Below are 22,649 nucleotides of genomic sequence, written 5' to 3' on the forward strand. Positions count from 1 at the left end.
GGAATCCTAGTTCCCAGACCAGGGATTGAATCTGTGCCCCCTGCAATGGAAGCAGGCCTAACCTCTGGACTGCCAGGGAATTCCCTTCTGCTTAGTTTTCTGCGTGTATCCAGCAGGGTGCTGTTAAGAACTGTGACACTTGTCCAAAGCACATGCTGGTGCTGGAAATGAGAGCTGGCTGGGGACCTGGCACAGGGCTCATTAGGAGTCTAGTAGCTTGAGGTACTGAGGGCTCCTGGAAGCAAACCCAGCCTTGGGAAAGAGGCAACCAGCTCCACAGACTTAATCCAGTAACAAAGCCTGACTTACCAGTTGGAATAGGGAATTCTGCATCTGTCACTCTGTTTTTTCTTGGCTGCTTTCCCATAAACTCATATCCCATGACAAATGTTTCCCTAAATAAAGACTGTTTTCCTAAAAGCTCTCCTGAGATATTGGGGCACAGGGAATAGGACTCGGGGGTCCCAGTGCAATGAGATGATGGTCAGTGGACATGACAACCTCTAGGGAGGGCAGATATGATGGGGATGAGGGCGTGACAGTGTCCACAGCAGAGGCAGCGAGGTCTGTGGAAACGCTTCATGGAGGCATCGTGGGAACTCACAGAGGAGGATGAGGCACAGGGGTGCTCAGCAGAGCGAAATATTAATGAACCCTGTAGGCACACCTGGAGGGCCTCAGGAATAGCTGGCGAGAGGGGACATGGAGTAGGGGAGCAGATGAGGCTAAGAAGGCTCAAAAACCAGTGACAAGACGACAAGATTTTGGTTTGCCCTCCTGGAGCTTATTTCCAATAATTATTGGATTATTTCCCAATAATCTGTTGGGAAAGACAAGATGGTCAAAACCGAGAAACTAGGAAATGGTAAGAAGAAGATGTGATCAAGCACCACTGTGATATTAGAGTCTGTGTGCCTTCATCACAGTGGATTCTGACATGGCTTTAAAGAGTGAGTGGGAAGTGAGCAGGTAGAGAGCCTTTGAGAAGTGCTGAGAACAGCAGGCGGCTAACAAAGTCTTCTTACAAGTGCGTGGGGCCCTTGTCGTGTGCCTGGAGCATGCTAGAAATTGTCTGCGCTGTGTGGTTAATCCTCACAGTGAGTAAGGAAGGTGTTATTCCGCAGAGCTGAGAAAGGAAGGCTCAGCTAGATTAAGTGACGGGCCCAAGTTTACAGTTAGTGAGCGGAGGGCTGAGTCAAGGGAGATCACAGGCCGTCTGTTCCCGAAGGACCTCAGGAGCGGGAAAGTGGTATTGCAGGTAGGAAGACTTGAGTGCCAAGCCAAGGGGTTTGCGTGCACGTCTGCAGGTAAGTGGAGCTCAGTGGCGCTGTTTCTGGAGAAGACAACCACAATATTCACTGTGAGTGGTAATTAACCAGGAAGAAAGATGGGAAGAGCAGAGACATAAAAGCGGTCCAGTCTGCTAGCAGGGGCAGTTAGTGGTCTGAGCCTTGTGAAATCAAGGAACTGAACAATTGAGAGGAAGAAACCGCCAGCCTCTCTGGCTTGCTCTTAATGAGGACCTGGAAGCCTGTCGGGACATGGGAGGCCCTCCCAGGAAATGCTGCCTCCAGTTCGGTAGGCCAGGTTCTGGCAAAGCTGGGCCAGGGGCCAGGACTCCCTAACCTCACCAAACTGGAATTGAAATCCAGGCTCAGAAACAGATTGTGGGAATGGGCTCAGAGTGGGCATGGGGCAGGATCAGAAAGGCGGTGGTTTAGGTCTCTCTGGGACCCTAGAAACCTTGATGAGTCCAATCAAGGGTGTGGGCAAAACAGGAGATTCTGTGGGCCGGAACCTGGGTACCAAAAACTGTAGGAAGCACAGAACTGAGATGAGGTCAGGAATTTCATTTGTCTTTCCTCCAAGCAAGGACACCAAGAGACACAATTGGCAACTAGCCTCTTAAGGTCACAGCTGTAACTGAGCTGTGTGTTAGAGCAGTCTCAGTCTTTGAAAGTGGTTAGCTCTGTCTTAAATGCCTAGTATTCCCCAGCTGGAATAGCCAGTAAGTTTTAATGCCCTGATTCTCATCCTGGATTAATGTGTGTGTGTGTGTGTGTGTGTGTGTGTGTTCGTAAAATTGTCTAATGTTAAAATGTATCATTAATTTATTTTCCAGTGTCTAGGTTAGAATATAACTATGTGATATATATCAAATGAATTTCATGGCTACAGTCCAAATGTAACAAATGAATCATTTAAAACTGTTCGCATATTGTTGATGCCAAATTTTTCATTTTCTCCCTTTTTATAAATGCATCATATCTCAGCTCGAGATCAATCTATTAACCTTGAAAACATTTTGAGCTGGAATGAAGGTTAGCAGTGAACTTTGCGAACTTCCATGTGATATTAGTCATATTTAGCAATTATTATTGGCTTTGAGTAATGAGGAGTCAGTTGAGACAGGAATAGCAACGTGGTGGTTACCAATAAACCACACTTCAGAGGCCACAGGGAAAATGAAAGGCAAGCAGAATCAGGCTTTCTAAACCTCAGGCTTGTCTGCCACAACGCTCCTACCTTTTAAAAATAAAATTGAACAGCTTAGCAGCTATTCTGATGAATTACACATAAAATACTCTAGTAAAATCTTTGTTAGGAGATAAGGAATTCTGTTCAGCGGATTTGAAGGGCAACTGAAGATTTAAAAAAATGATGTGTCTGCCCTCTAAACCTCCACATAGATGAGTCTGATGAATTTCCCAGGTGCCAGGACTGGGGGCTGTAATAAAATGGGAGGAACAATGGAGGCAGAAGCTAAGCAGTGTTATTTTTAAAATTAAAGTCCAAATAAATGTCTCAACTAAAAATGCCTTGGGAATACATAAATATGTTATCCTCTGGATGAATTTTATATTACATTATATTGATTTTAACACAATATAAAATATAATAGAGATGCTTTTGGGCTCACAACATGAAAGAACAGTTAATGATTTGCCCATATGGGACATATGAAAATACTTTCCTTAAATTCTTCTGCCACGTTTTATGGATAATCTACTTCCATACTACTAACGGTATGAAAGCTTGGTGGCATCAGTGGAACATTTTTCATCTCAATTATTTGTTAGACATAAGATTAAATGGTGTCATATTTACTGTAAAAGAACCTAACTTCATGGAATTTGAAAGTAAATTGTAGTTGTCTTATTTTATTAATTTGGAAATATTTCGCATGGCAGTTCCCTCTCTTTGACCAAATTTCCTCATCTATAACAAGACAAGGTCGTACCTTCTTTACAGTCCTTTCTTCTCCTGGTGTTCATTGGTTCTTATTCTTTCCTAATTAGAATCTAATTATTGCTGTAGAACCACAAATAGCAGCTGAACATCGGTCTTTCTCTGAAAAATCATATTTTATCTGCAGTCCTTAAAATGTGTATAATTGTGTAATATTACTCACAGAAGAAAGGAAGCATTAAATTTACCTTTAATGCCATAGGCCAAAAGTCAACTATATACTTCCAAATTGAATTGGGTTTTTAAGAAGTTGATTTCCTAGTATCTTAGCTTATCTTATTTTAAAGGAGAAATATATCAATTTACATTAATTTAAGAATTAATATAAAAAGAGTCAAGCCACAACTTTAAGCTATAAAATTGGGAAACTGGGGACTGGAGATGAATCACCTCTGGCAGAACAATGGAAAATGGAAAGTTACTTTCAGTAAATATACTCAATGACTTTTCCAGAGAAAAAGAAGTTAGCAAAGACCTGCTGACCCTCAAAGTTCTTCCAAGTGACCTAGAATCATGAGAATTTACCCAATTGAGCGAAGAGAGTTTCCAATTTTATTGGGAACCAGAAATTTTGCAACCAATTGCTTGCAAGTTTTTCCCCTTTCTTGTCTTTTGATTTTTCTAACTCCTACATTGTGTCCGCTGAAAAACATTCTGAGTCGCTATTGTAGAAGGAATGGGTGGGCCCATGTGATACAGTTTCCATGTATTCCACTGAGCATTTAATACATTCCTAGGTTCATTTTAGGTTCATCATTCAATTTCTCTTGAACTAAAAATCCCCAGCCCAGTGAAACTCCTTATAAAATGGAGTCTTCATTGCCAGAAAAGATCCAAATAGAGATCTTTGGAGATTTCAGGAATAAGTAATGGAACTAAGCTATTGAAGCCACAAAATACATTGATTTCCTCCCTAGGAAAAGGATCCAGAGTCAAAGGCAACTGTAAGAAGTTGCACATATCTTTGAGTGTTATTATGAAAGAAGACTGATTAAGCCTGGGGGAGCTGACTCATTGGAAAAGACTCTGATGCTGGGAAAGACTGAGGGCAGGAGGAGAAGGGGGCGACAGAGGATGAGATGGTTGGATGGCATCATCGACTTCAATGGACATGAGTTTGAGCAAGTTCCTGGAGATGGAGAAAGACAGGGAAGCTTGGTGTGCTGCAGTCCATGGGTCACAAAGAGTCAGACATGACTGAGCGACTGAACAATAACAACAACGCCAGTGGAGGACTTGAACTGATGTGGGTTTTATCTCCACAATTCTCAGGGACAGCAATAGGGGATTAACTCTCAGTTTAGTTGCTCAGTTGTGTCCAACTCTTTGCGATACCATGGACTGCAGCACATTAGACTTCCCTGTCCATCACCAACTCCCTGAGCTTGCTCAAACTCATGTCCATTGAGTTGGTGATGCCATCTATCTCATCCTCTGTCATCCCCTTCTCCTCCTGCCTTCAATCTTTCCCAGCACCAGGATCTTTTCCAAAGATTCAGTTCTTCACATCAGGTGGCCAAAGTATTGGAGTTTCAGCTTCAGCATCAGTTCTTCCGATGAATATTCAGGACTGATTCCCTTTACGATTGACTGGTTTGATCTCCTTGCAGTCTAAGGGACTCTCGAGAATCTTCTCCAACAGCACAGTTCAAAAGCATCAATTCTTTGGTGCTAAGCTTTCTTTCTTTTTTGCCTTGAGAACCCCATGAACAGTATGAAAAGGATTAACTCTATTTAACCACAAACTTGTTTGAGGTTAGTATTTTACCAGGAACGTGTTTATAAAGAAATATTAGAATTTACTCTTCTTCCTCCTTTGCGGCAAGTAACAATATACATGTTTTGCTTAACCTCTTCAGTGGTTTGGAAATGTTTTGGTTTAACTAGAGAGTACTTTATTAACGGCAGTTCATCTTACAGCTTTCTTCATGACTTGCCCTAAGAACAAAATTAAACTTCCTGAATTTGATTTCTCTAAAATATATCCACCAAATGCAATTGCCCTTTCTGTCAAATAAGCCCTTTCTGGTGTGTAAGTCTGAAGTGATTTTTTTCCCTCTCTCATTATGGTTGTTCCAAGACTCTTGACATTCTCTAAATCATCTTTCGCTCAGTACAAGAGGTCCATGAGGAAGTCAAGATCGATGGCAGACTTCATCTCTCTTGAATTTTAATGCAAATGTCGTTCCCCTAATCAAACAAAGGTTAAAAAAGGAAATCAAATTAGCTTATTACAAAAGCCAGCATAACTGAACTGACAAGAGAAATGCTTTCTGCATGAAAAGCCCTTAATCAATACCTTAAATAAGAATGTCACTGGAAAGAAGGGTTCATATGTGGTCAGTCATAATCTGCAAATCAATATGGTCTTTTTAATAAATATTTGACCACAACAGCTCAATAGGCATTGCCTGTAACAGTTCCTTTCTTTACACCAAAATGAAACAAAATTACAGCATAAATGTAATGTTTAGGGCATAACCTAAGCTGTGAGGGAATTCAAGCTTAGGGCTATTTCACCCTTTAATCATTGCATGTTAAGCATGGGAGAGATTCTCCTCAGAACCTTTTCTGGGATTCTAGTCCCCTACGTAATTTAGCTGTTCAAAAGTAAAATGATGTCAGAATATAGATTACTTATTAGAGCTAGGTGCAAGTTTCCTAGTCTAGGCTTAGTTTGGTTATCTGAAACTATTTAATCAAATATTATACATGCAATATAACTTCAAATTTTTTAACTCAAATCTATAAAAATACAGTGATGTGGCAGATAACATTTTATAAGTCAGTATATTTTCATTATATTCAATCAAAACTGTAATCAGCTAATATCCAATAAGCACTTTCTGCATTTGGTAGCACCATATGTGCTAAGTGATAGGTTGTTGGCATTGCTACTGATGTGACCTGGAATCTTCCTCTTATTGGATGTGTGACCTTAGGTATGATCACTTAATTTTTTGTGCTCAGGCAGTCAGTCAGTTCAGTCACTCAGTCGTGTCCGACTCTTTGCAATCCCATGAATTGCAGCACGCCAGGCCTCCCTGTCTATCACCAACTCCCGGAGTTCACCCAGACTCACATCCATCGAGTCAGTGATGCCATCCAGCCATCTCATCCTCTGTCATCCCTTTCTCCTCCTGGCCCCAATCCCTCCCAGCATCAGAGTCTTTTCCAATGAGTCAACTCTTCGCATGAGGTGGCCAAAGTACTGGAGTTTCAGCTTTAGCATCATTCCTTCCAAAGAACACCCAGGACTGATCTCCTTTAGAATGGACAGGTTGGATCTCCTTGCAGTCCAAGGGACTCTCAAGGGTCTTCTCCAACACCACAGTTCAAAAGCATCAGTTCTTTGGCACTCAGCTTTCTTCACAGTCCAACTTTCACATCCATACGTGACCACAGGAAAAACCATAGCCTTGACTAGACGGACCTTTGTTGGCAAAGTAATGTCTCTGCTTTTGAATATGCTATCTAGGTTGGTCATAACTTTCCTTTCAAGGAGTAAGCATCTTTTAATTTCATGGCTGCAGTCACCATCTGCAGTGATTTTGGAGCCAAAAAAATAAAGTCTGACACTGTTTCCACTGTCTCCCCATCTATTTCCCATGAAGTGATTTTTTGTGCTAGAAAGTATGAATATGAATGGTGTGTACTTCAAAGGCCATTTTGGAGATTTAAAGCCATAATGTAGGTAAAGATGCTAACATAGGGTGTGGCCCATTGTAAATGATGATACACAATAACTCTTATTATTAACTATTATTGAATTGTGATGATAAGCAAATAAAGAAATACAATTTAACACACAGTTCTGGTTTGAACAGCTCAATAAGACTCAGTAGAATTAAATAAAATTTACCTCTATGACAAACCTAGACGGCATATTAAAAAGCAGAGCCCAAAAAAAAAAAGCAGAGCCAGTACCTTGCCAACAAAGGTCCGTCTAGTCAAAGCTATGGTTTTTCTAGTAGTCATGTATGGATGTGAAAGTTGGACCATAAAGAAATCTGAGTGCTGAAGAACTGATGCTTTTGAAATGTGGTGTTGGAGAAGACTCCTGAGAGTTCCTTGGACTGCAAGGAGATCCAGCCAGTCAATCCTTAAGGAAATCAACTCTGAATATTCATTGGAAGGACTGATGCTGAAGCTGAAACTCCAATATTTTGGCTACCTTATGGGAAGAACCAACTGTTTGGAAAAGACCCTGATGCTGGGAAAGATTGAAGGCAGGAGGAAAGGGGACAACAGAGGATGAGATGGTTGGATTGCATCACTGACTCGATGGACATGAGTTTGAGAAAGCTCCAGGACATGGTGAAGGACAGGGAAGCCTGGTGTGCTGCAGTCCATGGGGTCGAAAATAATCAGACACGACTGAGCAATTGAGCAACAACCTTGGAAAAACCTATCAGGTCATTGGAAATATTCAACTATAGTCTGTAATTTTACAATATTCCTTTGATTTGCTGTCTTTCCCTTTTGCCATCAAATAAGATAGTGGAAAATATTTTTTTTAAATTTTCCTTCAGTTCAGTTCAGTTGCTCAGTCACATCTGACTCTTTGCAACCACATGGACTACAGCATGCCAGGCTTCCTTGTCCATCACCAACTCCCAGAGTTTACTCAAACTCATGTCCATTGTGTCGGTGATGCCATTCAACCAACTCAACCTCTGTCATCCCCTTCTCCTCCTGCCTTCAATCTTTCCCAAATCAGGGTCTTTTCCAATAAGTTGGTCCTTCTCATCAGGTGGCCAAAGTATTAGAGTTTCAGTTTCAGCATCAGTCCTTCCAATGAATATTCAGGACTGATTTCCTTTAGGATGGACTGATTGGATATCCTTGCAGTCCAAGGGACTTTCAAGAGACTTCTCCAACACGACAGTTCAAAAGCATCAATTCTTCAGTGCTCAGCTTTCTTTATAGCCAAACTCTCACATCCATACATGACTACTGGAAAAACCATAGCTTTGACTAGATGGACCTTTGTTGGTAAAGTAATCTCTCCGGTTTTTAATATACTCTCTAGGTTGGTCATAGCTTTTCTTCCAAGGAGTAAGCGTCTTTTAATTTCATGGCTGCAGTCACCATCTGCAGTGATTTTGGAGCCCAAGAAAATAAAGTCTGTCACTGTTTCCATAGTTTCCCCATCTTTTTGCCATGGGGACCAGATGCCATGATCTTAGTTTTCTGAATGTTGAGTTTTAAGCCAACTTTTCACTCTCTTCTTTCACTTTCATCAAGAAGCTCTTTAGTTCCTCTTCACTTTGTGCCATAAGGGTGGTGTCATCTACATATCTGAGGTTATTGATATTTCTCCCCACAATCTTGATTCCAGCGTGTGCTTCCTCCAACCCGGCATTTCGCATGATGTACTCTGCATGTAAGTTAAATAAGCAGGGTGACAATATATAGCCTCGACATACTCCTTTCCCAATTTGGAACCAGTCTGTTGTTCCATGTCCAGTTCTAACTGTTGCTTCCTGGCCTGGATACAGATTTCTCAGGAGGCAGGTCAGGTGGTCTGGTATTTCCATCCAGAATTTCCGAAGTCAAAGGCTTTGGCATGGTCAAAAAAGCAAAAGTAGATGTTTTTCTGGAACTCTCTTGCTTTTTCAATGATCCAGTAGATGTTGGCAATTTGATCTCTGGTTCCTCTGCCTTTTCTAAATCCAGCTTGAACATCTGGAAACTCACGGTTCATGTATTGTTGAAGCCTGGCTTGGAGAATTTTGAGTATTACTTTGCTAGCATGTGAGACGAGTGCAATTATGTGGTAGTTTGAACATTCTTTGGCATTGCCTTTCCTTGGGATTGGAATGAAAACTGACATTTTCCAGTCCTGTGGCCACTGCTGAGTTTTCCATATTTGCTGACATAATGAGTGCAGCACTTTCATGGCATCATCTTTTAGTATTTGAAACAGCTCAACTGGAATTCCATCACCTCCACTAGCTTTGTACAGAGTGATGCTTCCTAAGGCCCACTTGACTTTGCATTCCAGGATGTCTGGCTCTACGTGAGTGATCACACCATCATGGTTATCTGGGTCATGAAGATATTTTTTTGTAATAGTTCTGTGTATTCTCGCCACCTCTTCTTAATATCTTCTGCTTTTGTTAGGTCCATACCATTTCTGTCCTTTGTTGATCTTATCTTTGCATGAAATGTTCCCTTGGTATTTCTAATTTTCTTGAAGAGACCTTTAGTCTTTCTCATTCTATTGTTTTCGTCTATTTCTTTGCACTGATCACTGAGGAAGGCTTTCTTATCTTTCCTTACTATTCTTTGGAGCTCTGCATTCAAATGGGTATATCTTTTCTTTTCTCCTTTGCCTTTAGCTTCTCTTCTTTTCTCAGCTATCTGTAAGGCCTCCTAAGACAACCATTTTGCTTTTTTGTATTTCTTTTTCTTGGGGATGGTCTTGATCACTGCCTCCTGTACAATGTCACGAACCTCTGTCCATAGTTCTTCAGGCATTCTGTCTATCAGATCTAATCCCTTGAATCTGTTTGTCACTTCTACTGTATAATCATAAGGGATTTGATTTAGGTCATACCTGAATTGTCGAGTAGTTTTCCCTACTTTCTTCAATTTAAGTCTGAATGTTGCAATAATGAGTTCATAATCTGAGCCATGTCAGCTCCTGGTCTTGTTTTTGCTGACTGTATAGAATTTCTCCATCTTTGGCTGTAAAGAATATAATCAATCTGATTTTGGTGTTGACTGGTGGGTCCATGTGTAGAGTCTTCTCTTGTGTTGTTGGAAGAGGTATTTGCTATGACCAGTGCGTTCTTTTGGCAAAACTCTTGTTACCCTTTGACCTGCTTCGTTTTGTATTCCAAGGCCAAATTTGCCTGTTACTCCCAGTAGCTCTTGACTTCCTACTTTTGCATTCCAGTCCCCTAGAATGAAGAGGACATCTTTTTTGGGTATTAGTTCCAGAATGTCTTGTAGGTCTTCATAGAACCGTTCAACTTCAGCTTCTTCAGCATTACTGGTCAGGGCATAGACTTGGAATACTGTAATACTGAATGGTTTGCCTTGGAAACGAACAGAGATTATTCTGCCATTTTTGAGATTGCATCCAAGTACTGCATTTCAGACTCTTTTGTTAACTATGACGGCTACTCCATTTCTTCTGAGGGATTCCTGCCCACGGTAGTAGATATAATGGTCATCTGAGTTAAATTCACCCATTCCAGTCTGTTTTAGTTCACTGAGTCATAAAATGTCGATGTTCACTCTTGCCATCTCCTGTTTGCCTTGATTCATGGACCTAACATTCCAGGTTCCTATGCAATATTGTTCTTTACAGCATCGGACTTACTCCATCACCCATCACATCCACAACTGGGCATTGTTTTTGCTTTGGCTCTGTCTCTTCATTCTTTCTGAAATTTTTTCTCCACTCTTCTCCAGTAGTATTTTGGGCACCCACCAACCTGGGGGGGGAGTTCATCTTTCAGTGTCATACTTTTGGCCTTTTCATATTTTTCATGGGGTTCTCAAGGCAAGAATACTGAAGTGGTTTACAATTCCCTTGTCCAGGGGACCACGTTTTGTCAGAACTCTTTGCCATAACCTGTCTTGGGTGGCCCTACTCAGCATGGCTCATAGTTTCATTGAGCTAGACAAGGCTGTGGTCCATGTGATCAATTTGGTTAATTTTCTGTGACTGTGGTTTTCATTCTGCCTGCCCTCTGATGGATAGGGTTAAGAGGCTTATGGAAGCTTCCTGATGGGAGAGACTGACTTGGGGGGAAACTGGTTCTTGTTCTGATTGGCGGGGCCATGTTCAATAAATCTTTAATCCAATTTTTCTATTGATGGGCAGGGCTGTGTTCCCTCCCTGTTGCTTGACCTGAGGCCAAAGGATGGTGGAGGTAATGAAGATAATGGCAACTTCCTTCAAAAGGTCCGCTGCAGGCACTGCTGCACTCAGTGCCCCAACCCTGCAGCAGGCCACCGCTGACATACGCCTCTGCCAGAGACTCCTGGACACTCATGGGCATGTCTGGATCAGTTTCTTGTGGGATCACTGCTCCTTTCTCCTGGGTCCTGGTGTGCACAAGGTTTTGTTTGTGCCCTCCAAGAGTCTGTTTCCCCAGTCCTGTGTAAGTTCTGTTGGTTCTATGGTGGGGTAAATGGCGACCTCCTCCAAGAGGGCTTATGCCATACCCAGGTCTGCTGCACCCAGAGCCCCTGTCCCTGCAGCAGGCCACTGCTCTGGTACTTCCACAGGAGACACTCAGACACAATTCTGGCTCAGTCTCTGTGGGTTGGGCGTGCATTTTGTGCCCTTCCCAGATCTGAGCAGCTCAGACAACCAGGTGCTTGGCAAGTGCACTGTCCTAGGTGGGCCATGCATCTTAGTCACCTCCGTGGTCCCGGCTGCTCGGTTTTACAGGTGCCCCATGAGAGCACTGTCTCAGGTGTGCTGTGTGTCTCCTCTGGAGAGCTGATCTCAGGCTGTGACCCTCCTGGCAGATGTCAGCCACCCAGGATCTCAGGAAGATGTGGTTAGCAGCTGGGAGCCTCCTCATGGTTTGGTTGAAGATGCCTGCATCTCTGGGGCTGAGATTGCAGCAGCCCCTTGCCTTCTGGCTCTGGCTGTTGCAAGCCTGCCTCTCTGCCTCTGGGTGGGCAGGGGCCGGTATGCAGCTGGCTAGCTCTCCTTTGGTATTTGCTCAGTCCTTTGTTCTGTGAGTGGGCCAGGCTGCATGTTAGCTTGTTAGGTTAGAGCCTTTCACAGGAAAATTCTCTTTTCTGCAGTTGTGGTTAGGCATGTATTCTGTGGGTTTTTCTTTTTTTCCAGGTTATGTTGCCTTCTGAGATTCCAAAACTCCCCACAGATCCACCTGTGAGAGGGTTTCCTGCTGTGTGAAAACTTCTCCTCCTTCACAACTCCCTCCCCAGGACAGGTCTCCATCCCTAACTCTTTTGTCTCTCTTTTTGTCTTTTATATTTTGCCCTACCTCCTTTTGATGGGGCTTCCCTTGTGGCTCAGCTGGTAAAGAATCTGCCTGCCATGTGGGAGACCTGGGTTTGATCCCTGGGTTGGGAAGATCCCCTGGAGAAGGGAAAGGCTTCCCACTCCGGAATTCTGGCCTGGGTTGCAAAGAGTCAGACATGATTGAGTACCTTTCACTTTCACCTCCTTTTGAAGAGAATGGACTGCCTTCTGGGTGCCTGGTGTCCTGCGCCAGTGTTCAGAAGTTGTTTTGTGGAAGTTGCTCAGCATTCAAATGATCTTTTGATGAATTTGTGGGGGAGAAAGTGGTGTCCTCATCTTATTCTTCCACCATCTTGAACTGATAATTTAAAAAAACCCTCATAATGTCTCATTAGAGAAGTTCAAAAAACCAAAAAAGCAAAGGGTATAAACACTGTTCCAAAGATTCTGCATATAAAGTTATTCTACACAGTGAGTACATAGCCTTTCTTACTTTGTCCCTCTTTTTTGAGATATAATTTTCTTTTATTCTCTCATAGCAGTTTCTTTCTTAGAGAAGCTTTACAGGGACTTCTGTGGTGGTCCAGTGGCTAAGACTCTGCTCCCGATGCAGGGGGTCCAGGTTTGTTCCTTGGTCAGGGAGTTAGATCCCATGTACCACAACTAAGACCTGGCACAGCCAAGTAAATAGATGTATTTTTTTTAAGTTTTACAAAGCATTTTCCTTAAAAAACCTTGGATTTCTTAGTCTTGATATGCATGATCAATAAATGCTTTTCCTCCTACACTTGAAAAAATATATGCTACTCTCTATATACGGAATCTAGAAAGATGGGACTGATGAACCTATTGATACAGGGCAACAGTGGAGACGCAGACACAGAGAACAGACTTACGGACGCTGGCAGTGGGAGGAAGGAGAGGGTGGGATGAACGGAGAAAGTAACATGGAAGCATATACACTGCTGCTGCTAAGTCGCTTCAGTCGTGTCCGACTCTGTGCAACCCCATAGACGGAAGCTCACCGGGCTCCCCCGTCCCTGGAGTTCTCCAGGCAAGAACACTGGAGTGGGTCGCCATTTCCTTCTCCAGTGCAGGAAAGTGAAAAGTGAAAGTGGTGTCGCTCAGTCATGTCCAACTCTTAGTGACCCCATGGACTGCAGCCTACCAGGCTTCTCCGTCCATGGGATTTTCCAGGCAAAAGTACTGGAGTGGGGTGCCATTGCCTTCTCCAAGCATATACACCACCATGTGTAAAATAGATAACCAATAGGAATTTTCTGTGTGACTCAGGGAACTCAAACTGGGCCTCTGTAACAACCTAGAGGGGTGGGATCGGGTGGGAGGTGAGAGGGAGGCTGAAGAGGGAGGAGACACATGTGTACCTAAGGCTGATTCATGCTGATGTACGGCAGAGGCCAACACGACGTTGTGAAGCAATTTTCCTTCAATTCAAAATAAATGTTTGGGAAAAAAAATATGCTATTCTTATCTTTCTGAGACAACTTTGAAGTGGTTTCTTCATAAAGTAGGCCTTTCTCTCAGTATCAAAGGACCAGACAAAGAAGAGCCCAGGGTAAATTTACACATCAAAAACCAACCACCTGGCAAGACGAGGAGGCCTCTTACTGCTGGTGCTACTGCTCATTCATTTAATTACTCTTAGGTGACCATGTCAAACTTTCTAGACAGGATCCTCAGGAGCTAAGTGCTTTGAATGTTTGAACTATATTAGTTAATGTAAAACCAGTGTCCTTGAGTGTTAGAGATAGTGTTCCAGTGAATTATAAAATATGCTAATTAAAATACAATGTTTTTTTAATGGGATTCTTTCTTGATCTATTAAGATACCTAATTTAGGGCCATGCATACATTGGCACTATGACTTTTCAAATGAAGAAAAGTGATGATGGTGCAATAATTTCTAGTGTACAGAGTGCTCTATTTAATCATTCCCACATTTATTATCTGACTTAACGCTCACAGCTATCTTATGAAATAGGTATTATTTTTCACATTTTACAGAACAGGAAAATGGAGCTATGAGCATTCAAGGATGTGTCCCAAGTTATACAGCTAGAAAATTATCAGAACAAGACTTTAACCTTGGCTCCTTAGTTTCAAATGTTTCCTTCTTTCCCATTATATAACACTGGTGAAAACTTCCTAACTTTTAAAAATATGTGACAAGACGAAACATCTCAGAGATCAAAGACAGAAATGATTGATACAATTGTGTGCTAGTGATTTTCTAGTAACACTATTTTAAATTTTCATGTACTATATGATTTTGAGGCAAAATCCTTGCTTCAACATATTGGCATTTGAGGCCCATATAGATGTTCTGTTTCTACTTTTAAACTAAAAAAGGATCAGAAAAATTTATAGAATCAGAAAAATGGATAGAAAAATTTGCATTGCTCAGTTACAAGCTTCCTATAGTAAACTATTTTGTGAGTAATCATGATGTTCAGAACTTTAGCATTTCCACTTGTCTTGTGAATTTAAGATGCTCTAAAGTAATGAAGGGTGACCTATTGAAACTGGCAGGTTAGACATCAAGTAATTAGATTTGTTCCAGAACTTATCTATTTCTGAGAAACAATTGCAAGCTTAGTCCCATGTGGGATGAGTCCTGTTTGCTTTCTGGACTCTAATTTCGATAAATCAAGGTCATTTCACTTAGCCTATGTTCTTTAAAACAGTAGTCCCCAACATTTTTGGCACCAGGAAACAGTTTTGTGGAAGACAATTTTTCCATGGACTGGGGTGGTGGAGGGTTGGTTTCAGGATGATTCAAGCGCATTACATTTATTATGCATTTTATTTCTATTATTGTTACATCAGCTCCACCTCTGATCATTAGGCATGAGATCCAGGAGGTTGGGGATCCCTTCTTTAAAACACATACACCTTCCAGAAGGGCATTGCTTTCTTTAGCACAGGGCATAAGAAATGAATTATTACTAGTTAGGGTTCTTATTGTGAAATGCCAGAGAGAAGAAGACAAGGGCTTCCCTGTGGTTAGGGAGTGAAAGAATCCACCTGCAACGCTAGAGACGTAGGAGACACGGGTTCTATCCCTGGGTCGGAAAGATTCCCTTGAGGAGGAAATGACAACCCACTGCAGTATTCTTGCCTGGAGAACCCCACGGACAGAGGAGCCTAGCAGGCTACAGTCCGTGGGGTTGCAAAGAGTTGGACATAACTGAGCGACTGAGCATGAGCACAAGAGAGAAGGGCATTCATAGATTTGCTGTGGAAATGAAGGTATTCTGATGTCAAGGATAGAATCAGTGCTCCAAATATCTGGTTTCTGGATGTGATGCTGAAAGAGCAGAAAGAAAATGAGTGAGCTGAACTCTGTCTGGCCTATGGGCTTCCAGACAATGCAGAGGAAGTTTGCATGTGAATGTCTGAATTAGTCGAAGGCCTCCATCAATCAATCAATAAATAGCAGTCACACCCTAGTAGGTGTGCAACGTCATGTTCCAGACTATGGGAAATAGATGCACGTGAATAAACAAAAACTCATACCTCAAGAGATGTATAGCCTAATGAGGACGTTTCAATATATTAGAGAGCCACCAATGAGAGGCCTTCAGTGGGCGGAGAGGCGTAGGGGGGAGGTTCAGTTTTCTTTGCTTGAGTTCAACCAGCATTGAGGAATTGCTCAGCTTTGGAAGGTTCCCAGTGTCAAATGGAGCAGTGTGGCCCAGGGAAATGGACAGAAAGTGCCAGTGATGGTCCTGGGTGATTGAGAACACACACTTTCCCTGAAGCCAGCTCCTGGTTGGCAGATGTCCGTGTGTGCTTAGTCACTCAGTCGTGTCCAGCCTCTTTACGACCCCATGGATTGTGTAGCTCTGCCAGGCCATGGACTGTTAGCCCCACCAGGCTCCTCTGTCCATGGAATTCTCCAGACAAGAATATTGGAGTAGGTAGCCATTCTCTTCTCCAGGGGATCTTCCCAACCCAGGAATCAAACCTAGGTCTCCTGTCTCGCAGGCAATTCTTTACCATCTGAGCCACCAGGAAACCAGACCTACTGTTCCTCAAACGGGAGATTATATACCTCTACAGGATTCTTCAACTCTCTCCAGAAGCAATAGTTTGAAAATGTAGCTAGATTGTCCTTCAGATCTGGGGTAAGAGAACAAACGTGCTTCATTGTAAAATGGAATCGACTCCTATTCCAGGTGATCCCCCGGTAAAGGACAGGAATTCCTGCCGCAGAGCCAGGGCCAGTGGTCAGCTTGTAGCTTCCTAGGTGGTAGACAGGGGTTCAGGATCATACATGAATTTGACCTCCACCCTTCTCGTGAAGGGGCCCAGGCCGAGCTCTCTAGAGACAGGGTTTAAGGGCAATTTGAACACCTCTTTCCTGGTCTCCAGGCCCTCTGAAGAGCGTCTGAAGGCCCTTGGGCTCATGACGCTGGTCTCCCCTCTGAGTCTTGGATGGGCCCCCAAGCATGGTTTGTGGGAGGCCCAATTTCCATACTCAGGCTGTTTTCTCCACTCCTGCCTGGTGAGGGAAGCAGGAATCCTCTCAGCACCACGTTTTATATAATGTGATGCATAATGAAAACACATTTTCATGGTATGGGGAAAAATGCAAAAGGTGGTTGTGCCATTTTATTCAGCAGAGAGAACTAAATATATATGTTTCTTTTTTTTTTTTTCAGTGAATCATTCCTGTGATCTATTTTTCTGACTGCAAAACATCAAACTGTTAAGGAATTATAAATAGCACGCAAATCAATCTGTGGCCTTGCTTCATGCAGGTTCTTTAAATCCCAGTAATGATTTAACAGGCAAACATGCCCAGTTCACCTGCCGGGGTGAAGTGCAGTGATTCTCCTGCTGAGCGGTGAGTGATTTCTTCCCTTGTTCCAACTGGGTGCTACGGTTCTTCTTTTTTTTTTTTTTGCCTCGTTACTGATCCTACACGTCTTTCCAGTAGCTTCTGTTTATCTTGTGCATTGGATATGCCTCTGGTGATTTTCTTTCTGCCTTGTTCGCTGGGGTGGCGTCTGGAAATGTGATCAGGCAGAGGGTGAACAGCCTCACAGAAGCGTCCTGCTTTCCAAACGAGCCACGGGTTGCAGAGATCTCAGGGGCTTCCTCCACCAATAAAACATAGAACCAGTCTTGCCACTAAAGCACAATTCAGGATTGTACTTATAATGGAGATATAATTTGTATCTGGTGAATAAATAATATCATAGCTGGACTGGACTCCACACACTTTTTCCCTTTCATAATTTTTGTGTTAAAGGCATAATGCAGAAAAAAGCCTTGTCAAAGCAAGCACAAGAATTCCAGGTTTGCTCACTGGCTCGGCTGATGAGGGATGCCAGGTTTGGTGAGTAGGTATGGAAGTTTTCAATCCATTCAGATTCTGCTCTTTAAAACTGGTTTGGAAACTACCTCAACCAAATGAATTGAGATGAGCACGGTGAGGGACATAATCTGTGCGTAAGCAAAATATCCGAGCCCAAGCTGAATATATCCTGTGCTTAGATTGTTTATAACCCAGTGTTGGCTTGAACCTCGGCTTATATGTGAAGAGGTTTTACCCTGTGGTGTGTGCTCTCCGTGGGTCCTTGTGCTCTTGGGCAGCAACTTCTCTGAGAGCCGTGGCACCAGTGACCTTACTGCTTCTGGACATTGCTCTGTGTGCTGATTCTTCATGGCTCCACCTGTGCAAGCTCTGCCAAATCTCCAGAACTGGTCCTCCTCCACGGATTGCCCCCCAGGATGGTCGGCGCCCAGCTATCATGAGGCTCAGGGAGAAAACAGATGTTCTGTCCACATCCTAGGCTAAGGTCCACTCCAGAGCCCTTGATTCCTGTCCCAGAATTGACTCTCTTTTCTCAATAACTAGCCAGAGAAATATCCACTACCCATAGAGACAGCCCATTCTTACACACAGGTGTGTAACAGCTTGATATCAGTTTCTTTTGGATTATTTATTCATTAGTAATGTCTTTCATGATAGTTGATACCAAGTCCATGCTGGGCTGTGCCAAACCCTGGCCAGGTGTTTTCCATGCAGTCTCTTCTGGTGGGAAGAATGGTCTGGTAGGAAATACAGTTTCTTTCTATCTTGTGCTAAGTCTCCAACCTAGGTTTTCCACAATTTCCAGAGCACACTGCCCTCTGAAGTTACACAGAGCTGAGAGACATTGACAGAACCCTTTCCTCAATATCCCCCACCAAAAGGCAAGAAATTCTTAAATGGCCTTGGCTCAATTAATTCTAGTAATGTTTCAGTTCTTCAAGCAAATTATCTTCTCAATATTACAACTGCGTTCATGTCAATGGTTATGTCCAAATACTAGGAAAAATAACAGAGTATCTTCCTTTAGATCTATAAAATTAAAGGAATACTTAGAGACTTTTTACCAAACAAGAGCTAGCCTTGAAAAAGGTGAATACACATCTTCAAACTTTTTATAGATAGAAATTCTTTGTGGCTTAGAATGGTTCCTTTTTCCAGATTCTAAACTCCAAGTTGCAAAACAGATAATACAAACTTTGATAAATCACCATGCAATGAGCTTAATAAGAGAAAAATGTTCTGTGTATGTTGTTAAGCACCTTTTTTTCCTACTTGGGTTACTTGAGGAATATGAATTAAAAGAAAAGGGATCAGAGCCAAGGGGTTAGTGTATAGGGGTGAGTTGAGAGGAAAACCTAAACATACATTGAGCATCAGCTGTGTTCAATGCTGTGCTAGATAATTTACATATTTTATTCTGTTCCTCAACCATCCTGTGATTTAGTGAATATTATAGTCCTTGATGGACAAGAATAAAATATAAGCTTGAGGAGATTCCCTGGTGGTCCAGTGGTTAAGACTCTAAGCTTCCCGTGCAGGGAGAGCGGGTTCAAACACTGGTCAAGAAACTAAGAGCCCATTCACCATGCGGCACAGCCAAAAATAAAAAAAATTTTTTAATGTAGGCTTAAGGATTTTAAATCTCTCATGCAGGCTCACACAACTTGTTTGTATATGTAGACCTTGGACTCAACAAAGTCTGTAAGATTCCAAATCTTTGCTCTCTCCATGACTATTTTAGAGAATATGTATATCAAGCTATGGAAGCCTGGTTGGATTCCCTTCATCCCAGAGACCGCTGCATACACTTTGTTGGCCAAAACAAACGTCACCCTGTACCTTGGCCAATTCAGACTCTAGTAATTCATTCATCTGAATTCTCAGGATGTGCCAGACACAGTAGGGGCTGGAGACACAGAAGCCGGTGTTAGTTGCTCAGTTGTGTCCAAGAGTGCAGCCACGTGCACTGTAGCCCACCAGGCTCCTCTGTCCATGGAATTCTCCAGGCAAGTATACTGGAGTGGTTGCCATTCCCTTCCCTAGGGGATCTTCCCAATCCAGGAATTGAACCTGGATCTCCTGCATCAGAGGCAGATTCTTTAGCCACCAGGGAAGCCTGTGTCAGTGGGGGAAGTCATTCCAGCACAAAGCACTTCTAAGTCTCCTGACATCACACTACACCCCTGGCTGCTGATCCCACACCAGTCACCCTGAGAAAAGACATGAGGTTGCAGCCTTGGATCATTTGGGCGCATTAAGAGAACTTGAACATGAAGAAGACTCTCCCAGGATTATTTGCTATTTTCCACATTCTCACCGTCTTTTCTGTAACTCTGTGTAATTGACTGTGGATTTTTCATTGTAGGAGGGTATTTTCAGTCAGGAGAATATAGTCAGGGAAAAAAGGAGGTGAAGGAAGAGATTTATGAGGCTTTCAGGAAACTTACAGGAAAATCCCCTAAAAAGTCATCATTTGTTATTCTTAGTATCGACTTGTTAAAAGTGAATCTCATTACCTTTGTTTTATCTGGCATGTTTATGGAAAATGTTTATTTATTAATGAATTTTCCTAAAGCAAATGCAATAGACACGTAAGGGCATGCTCATGATCACTTAGCTGTGCAGCTGTGTATATTTATTACTGGTCTTTAGAGACTGTTCAGAAATGGAGGGTTCCAGGAAAACAACCCCAAAGCATTCAACTTCTTAAAATGCATGCATTCCATGAATCATTTATTCAAGGAAATAAGAAGCAAATATATTTTGAGTTTGTCTGTGATCAAAAATAATCTTCCCCAGCATCTTTCCCAGAATTGTCCAGAACAATGTTCTTTCCCTTCCAAGAGATGCATGTGGCTCTGAGGCCCTGGTTCAAAGAGGTGTCAGAGTTTGCTCTCCATCAGCTTGATCTGGTCACATGAGAGCACGGAGGAAGCCCATCCATGATCTCCTTTTTGGGTCCTTGCACTTCCTGCTCCTTCCACTCTTACAGGTGTGTTGGGCATCCTGGAATTCCATAAAGGGAAAGTGAAAGTGAAGTCGCTCAGTCTTGTCCGACTCTTTGCGACCCCATAGACTGTAGCCCTCCAGGCTCCTCTGTCCATGGGCTTTTCCAGGCAATAGTACTGGAGTTAAGAGATCCCTAAAGGAGCAGGAGGCACCACCTATGAAACGCAGTCATGCAAACCAAGACTGTCACACAGGAAGGGGTCTGCAGGCCGCGTCATCACTAGCTCCCTTTTTCTACAGATTTGGAGGCTGAGAGCCAGAGAGGGTCACCTGACCTGTCTGTGGTCACCTGGTAATAACCAGAAAAGCTGAGACTCTGACCAGGGTCTTTCCCCCGTTCCATACTGAGCTGGGGGATGTCAGGGACTTCATCTGATCTAAATTTCTGTCTCATATGAAAGAGAAGCAATCACAGACTGGGTCTGAAACTCTGAGAACATGCCGGGCACCTCCCGGGTGGATCAGTAACACTTGTCATCAGAAATCCCAGGAAGAAGGGAGAAACACGTGTTTGAATGAAGTATATTCATAAAGAGTAAACACGTGGTGCACATTATGGAGAGAGTGCCCTGCAGCAAGGTCTAGGCAGGGCTTCTTGCCTTCAAACCACAAGCTGAGGACTTAGTGCTCTGGCATCCACAGTTACCCCTGGGCTTTGCTTCACTGACCAGCAACACCTCACAATGAGAAGGCTGTTTCCTGGGTGCTGGAGTCTGACTGTAGGCCTGGCCTATTCCAAGCTGTGATCTTTTGCTCTCATTTTTTCTTTTTCCTTTTTTTATTTTTAGGATGGTGCCAACGTGGATATTCTCATTAGGCCCTGTGTTTCTACATGTGTGTGGGTTCCTGAAACAGCTCTCCTTTCCTTCCCTTGATAAATTCTGATAAGCTGGCAGTTCAACATATCCAGTATCTACCTCTTACTGTCCTGGAAGCTCGGGAAGGCTGAAGAAGAGACACAGCACAATAGATTCTTGGGCTGAATTTGACTGGCAGACATACTTCATTTGGCTCAAAGAGTATTTAAAATATTTTGAGACAATGTTTAAAAACTGGTGGCCTCATATGAGAACCTGGATTTGGAGTATGTCTTGTTAAATAAAAAAATCAGCCAATCTGTCCATGCTGGGCCACAGTTCCCTGTGGCAGAATCGTCAGGGTCTGAGCCCTGTGGATGAGCCAAGCATTTTCTCACTGAGGTTTGCCATAAATCTTCATGACAGCAATCTGGGTTTACAACGATTATTGAAGAGGAAACAATAAAAGCCACTAAACTGCATCTCCACCAGAATTTGAATATTCTTTTATTTACCCACTTACAAATACTTGTTAAAACCTGACTCTATGCTGGAACCTGTTCTAATATTGGGGGAATGATTTTTCTGGTGGTTCAGATGGTAAAGAATCCGCCTACAATGCAGGAGACCGGGGTTCAATCCCAGGGTGGGAAGATTCCCTGGAGAAGAGAATGGCAAACCATGAAGCGTTCTTGCCTGGAGAATTCCATGGACAGAGGAACCTGGAGGGCTACAGTCCACGGGGTCGCAAAGAGTCAGACATGGCTGAGCAACTAACACTTTCACTTTCACAGTGAAGCACACAGATAAGGTTCGAACCTGTAGAGGAACCTGCAGTCTAGGAGGAGAAAGAATTGAGCAAAGCATGATTACTGGAAGAAGCCAAAGATACCAAACTGTGCTCCACAGAGAACTACAACTGAGCTATCTGATGGGGACTTCAGAGAGGAACCCAGGAAGGCATCTCTCAAGAGCTGGCGTCTGAGGTCTGAAGGAAGAGGAGGGGTCAGTTGTGCAGTCATCAGGGAGACAGGGTTCCAGGCTGAAGACAAGGCTAGTGCAGTGGCTCTAAGTCTTGTTCAGGATTTGAAGGAAGGTCTATGTGGCCGAAGAGTGTGGACAAGAGGAGGTAGAGAGGCGGGAGGAGCTATGTAGCCCTTTGTAGCCCAGTGAGATAGGATTTTAGTCTCAGTTGGATGCAACCCACTGGAGGGTTTTATGCAGCAGAACAATGTTATCTGCCTCAAGTAACTACTTCTGAATGTGTAAGTTTCCACTTCAAAACTGGAAT

At 43.0% G+C, this 22,649-nt stretch overlaps 1 long non-coding RNA gene across 1 annotated transcript; it reads left to right on the top strand.

The window, feature by feature from the left end:
* The first annotated feature begins 61 nt into the window (after window positions 1-61).
* Window positions 62-21,561, top strand: LOC113903616. Its single transcript, XR_003514208.1, has 3 exons — window positions 62-1,307; window positions 16,894-17,078; window positions 21,350-21,561. It is a non-coding gene; the product is annotated as an uncharacterized LOC113903616 (long non-coding RNA).
* Window positions 21,562-22,649: the final 1,088 nt, after the last annotated feature.

The sequence above is a fragment of the Bos indicus x Bos taurus genome, chromosome 13 (genome assembly GCF_003369695.1).
Source record: "Bos indicus x Bos taurus breed Angus x Brahman F1 hybrid chromosome 13, Bos_hybrid_MaternalHap_v2.0, whole genome shotgun sequence".
NCBI lineage: Eukaryota > Metazoa > Chordata > Mammalia > Artiodactyla > Bovidae > Bos > Bos indicus x Bos taurus.